This window comes from Papaver somniferum, chromosome 2 (assembly GCF_003573695.1).
Source record: "Papaver somniferum cultivar HN1 chromosome 2, ASM357369v1, whole genome shotgun sequence".
NCBI lineage: Eukaryota > Viridiplantae > Streptophyta > Magnoliopsida > Ranunculales > Papaveraceae > Papaver > Papaver somniferum.
In genome coordinates this window covers 174,081,132-174,086,378 of record NC_039359.1, presented here as the reverse complement: position 1 = coordinate 174,086,378, position 5,247 = coordinate 174,081,132, and positions in this window count along the sequence as shown.

Below are 5,247 nucleotides of genomic sequence, written 5' to 3'. Positions count from 1 at the left end.
CCAACCTAAAATTCCCTCTCAATCCTTTTTTTGTTAGCCCATTGTTTGATTCTGTGTTGTGCCTCCTCAAGTGTGGATTTCAGTAGGATTCACATAGCTTGTCTTCTTTGCAAGTAACTTTTACAAAAGTATTGGTGGATTGTTGGTGAGAGAAGAGACCAAATTGCTGTGGACTGTAACCATAAAGAGCTTGAAATGGTGTAGTCTTGAGGCTTGTATGATATGTAGTGTTAAACCACCATTCAGCTAAGGACAGCCAGCTAACCCATTTGGTTGGTCTCTAGCTAGTCATGCATCTTAAATAAGATTCCAAGAAAGCATTGACTCTTTCAGTCTGCCCATCTGTTTGTGGATGGTAGGCAGAACTCATGTGCAATGTTGTTCCCATTTTAGTAAATCACTCTTTCCAGAAATTGCTAAGGAAAATGCGATCTCTGTCTACACTATGGTAGCAGGCAAACCATGCAATTTAAATATGTTGTCAAGAAATACCTTAGCCATAGAGGAAGCTGTGAAGGGATGACTGAGTGGTAGGAAGTGGCTGTATTTAGAAAACCTATCCACCGCCGCCATAATGACCTCTCTGCCCTATGACTTTGGAAATCCAGTAATGAAATCCTTGGAAATGTGTTTCCATGCTTGGTCTGGGATTGGTAGAGGTTGCAACAATCCTCCAGGGGAAGTGTGTGAAATCTTGTGGTGCTGGCAAATGTCACATTCCTTGATATACTAGAATAAGTCTCTCTTCATTCCCACCTAATAAAAGTATTCCTTTGCTCTCTGTTAGCTAGCTTGAGTGCCTGAGTGTCCTCCTACAGCTGAGGAATGGATTGCAGCCATCATTTGTTTCCTTAAGGTTTTATTGAAGCTAATGTATACCCTGTCATTGTACCTCGGAATCCCTTGTAGAAGAGTGTATGAAGGTCTGCTGGAGGGAGAAATTGTGAGTTGTGCAATCACCTCAGTAGACAAAGTGTCTGAATTGTAGCTAGCTTGCACCTCACCAAACCAAGTAGGTTGTATTTGAGAAATTAGCTTACCTTGAGGTGAAGAAGTCTGGGGCACCCTGGATAATGCATCAACCGCTTTATTTTCAATTCCTCTTTTGTAAACAACAGCATAATCATAACCCAACAGCTTGGAGAGCCATTTTTATTGCACCATAGTGTGAAGTCTTTGCTCCATGAAATATTTCAGACTTTGATGGTATGTATAGATAGTGAAATGATTCCCCATCAAATATGGTCTCCACTTTGTAATTTCCATCACTATGGAAAGTAATTCCCTCTCATAGGTGGACATAGAAAGAAACCTTGTTCCCATGCCTTTGCTGAAATAAGAAATTGGCTTCTTGTTTTGCATAAGAACTGCTCCTACCCCTGTATCACATGCATCAGTTTCTACTTCAAATGGAAGAGTGAAATCAGGAAGAACTAGTACTGAGGTGGTGGTGACATCTTGCTTAAGGGCTTCAAATGCAACCTGAGAAGCATCAGTCCAATTGAAGTTATCTTTCTTTAGCAATTCTGTCAGTGGCCTACAAATGATTCCATAGACTTTTACAAATTTTCTATAGTATCCTATAAGGCCTAGGAATCCTCTCAGTTCCTTTAAAGTAGTGGGTGCTATCCAATTGAGCATACAAGAAATTTTTGTTTGGTCAGCTGTGACTCCTTCTCCAATGATGATGTGACCCAAATACTCTAATTTGGGCTGACCAAAAGAACATTTACTGAGCTTGGCATACAATGTGTTCTCTTATAGAGTCTTAAGAGTATTTTCCAGATGCTCCAAGTGGGATGCCATATCAGGGCTGTACACCAGTATGTCGTCAAAGAACACCGATATAAACTTCCTCAAGTGTGGCTAAAAAACATCATTCATTAATGCTTGGAAATAGGCTAGAGCATTGGTTAATCCAAAATGGCATTACCATGAACTCATAATGTCCTTGATGTGTCTTGTAAGCAGTCTTGTATGTATCTGGAGGAAAAGCTCTAATTTGGTGATACACTGCTCTTAAGTCTATCTTAGAGAACACTTTTGCACCAAATAGTTCATCTAGTAGCTATTCTATAATAGGAATAGGGTACTTGTCTTTAACAGTAGCTTCATTTATCTTTCTATAGTCGACACAGAATCTCCAACTGCCATCTTTCTTTTTGACAAGTAATATTGGGGAAGAAAATGGACTTCTACTAGGTTGTATCACACCAGTTTTAAGCATTTCTTGCACCAGTTGTTCCACTACCTCCTTCTGAATGTAGGGAATATGATAGGGTCTTTGATTTTGGGGTGTAGTGAGTGGTTTTAATGGGATATGATGATCATGTGCCCTAGATGGGGGGAGTGTTTTGGGTTCTTGACAAACAGTTTCATATTTTTGCAGTAAGGGTAAAATGGGAGTAGGTGTTAAGGGTTGTTCTTCTCAGGCAGTGATAGCAAATAATCTACCTACCATTCCATTTTTGTTTTTCTTAATCTATTTATGTAAAGCCTTACCAGTCATCATAGATAGTTGAGTTGTTGGTGTGTTACCTTGAAGTTTGATGTTTTGTCCCTCCATAGAGAATTCTACAGTAAGCTTGTTGAAGTCGAAAACCATTGGACTCATTCCCGTCATCCAATCAACTCCAAGAACCATGTCACAACCCCCCAAGGATAAGAGTCTCATATCAAACTGGAAATCGTGTCCTTGCATCTGCCATTTTAAAAAGGGACACTTAGCATCACTAACCATTTTGTTTCCATTTTCTACTGCTACTAATAATGAAGCCGTATGAATAATATGCCCTCCACATCTAGCTGTTGTTGCTGGGTCGAGAAAACTATGAGTGCTGCCGCTATCTATCAGGATTGTCAGTGACTGCTTCTTAGAAGCTCCTTTTATCCGAATGGTGAGGTGGAGACATTGCCAGCTAGAGCATGAACTGAAATTTCGACTTCTTCCTCTTGAGTAGGAGACAATGGGTTTTCGAGAGGCGAGTCTTCACCATATTGTGTTAATTCATCATCATCAACAGCTAACATATAGATATGTTGCCTAATACACTTGTGGCCTTCTTGAAAAAATTCATCACAGTTATAACAGAGACCTTTCTCTATTCTTTTGCGCATCTCTACATATGAGAGCTTCTTGATAGGTGGTGGAGAAGACACAACAGAGGGTGAAAAAGTTTTGGTGAAAGTTTTAGGACTTGTAACTGGTGAAGTATTTTGTCTTTGAGAATAGCTGTTTGGAACATATAATGGAGGGGGTCTATAATGGAATTTTTGTTTCTTGTCTGCATTCTCCAGGAGTGCATATTGCATTCTAGCCAAGTATATTGCATTTGAAAGTGACTTGGGTGAAAACATCTGAACGTGTAACCTGAGTTCATCCTTTAAGCCACTAATGAAACTAGAAGTAAAATATGCTTCAGTGAGGTGAGGTTTTTTTGCTAACATTAATGCTTTTAATTCCTCAAAAACTTCCTGGTAATCAAGGACTGATCCAAGTTGACTGAGTTTGTTAAACTCCCCTACAACATCATCATGACCAAGCTCTTGAAAACGTAAACATATATCATGAACAAAATCATCCCATGTTATTACTTGCTTAACAATCTGATAATCTTGAAACCATATATCAGCCTTGCCTTCTAGATACATGGAAGCTATATTAACCATTTGAGGGTCTGGCATATTATGCATAAGAAAAAAAAAATTACACTTGCGGATCCAAGATCTGGGGTTGGTACCATCAAATTTGGGGAATTCTATCTTGGGTCTTGGCTGAAGAAATTGATTTTTCTCTTGATTAATAAACGAGTAGTGAGGTTGTAAGATATTTTTACCTGAATTAATTTGGTTTCCGTTGGGTGGAGGACCCAAAACTCCGTTAGAAGCGCCTGCCTGACTGTCTCGATTTAAGTTCCTTCTGTCTGAAGCTTCAATATAACGGTCCATTTGAACATTAAAAGCAGCGTTAATCACACTCATGAATTCCGCCGTAGGACGATTTTGAGCATCCTTAATCTCTGCAACCGATTTCATCACTGCGTCATATTTAACTGAAGAGTCACTTTGAGATTTAATGAGTTCATCCATATTCTTATTTGAATCAGCCTGAGCTCTAGCAAGCTCATATATCTTCCTAGCAAGTTCTTCAACAGCTGCTTTACTAGCCATAACAGGTCCCGAAATTAGATGATGCTCCTGATTCCAATTTGTAGTGATCTACACTACAAGGGAAGATAAATTGAGGGATTTAGAGAGATTAAGGGAGGATTTAGATGAGATCTAGAAGAGGAGGAAGAACTGAGAAGCAGAGAGAGATATTTAGAGAAGAAAAGCAATTGGATAATAATTCACTAATGGTATCCAATGACCATCAGATTACAGATATAAGGCCATTGGCCACGGCTACTTCTATGGGACTACTCTCTAGCTAGGATAAGGGCGCTCTACTACAACACAATTGGGTTTAAGAGTACTAGGCCTAAGACTTACATTGACACTATGGGAATACACAGACTAGGCCAATGACAAATAATACCCACCCATCCAAATCATCCTTGTCCTCAAGGATGGAGGATAAGAAACACTCTCGATCACTGCAGATCCAGCTACTGCCACTACAATAAGAATTTTACTTCGTCCCCACTTCAAAATTGGCGCGGCAACTGATTGTACAAGCACATTGAAGAATGATGCAGTAATCAAATACCCCTCTATGTAGGTTGCCTTTTGTTGTACGTTGAGTATGCAAGATGTGTTTGTATACTGAATCAATGATAGTATCTGAAGGATGATGGTTCTTCTGTTGTAACAAAACTAGCATAAATAATTGTAGCCTGTAAGGAAAAATATAGACCATAATCTTCATAGTTATACCAAAAGAAATCAAGACATGGCTCTCTCTTGTGCTTATTTCTTTAAAACTGAAACTCCCAGAAACAGTACAGGTGACGGCTTTGCAGGCATGAACAGAAATCGCATTGTGAATACTCATTGTCATTATGACGAAAGATGTTCGCATGACCCTTGAATAGCACCATCAATATGACCCTACCTCTGAATATGTGCATAAGAATTGGTGTAGCTAGGATGCAGTCAGCTGCACTTCTATAATTAGTTGTGTAAACGTTCTCACCTCTGTAGCCCCACATAGCTCCACAACCAGCAATTAGCGAAGTATCGCAGAAAATCCCTGAAGCACGAGCTGACATTTCTCCACTTTCATCACCAACATTACATGAAGCAGGA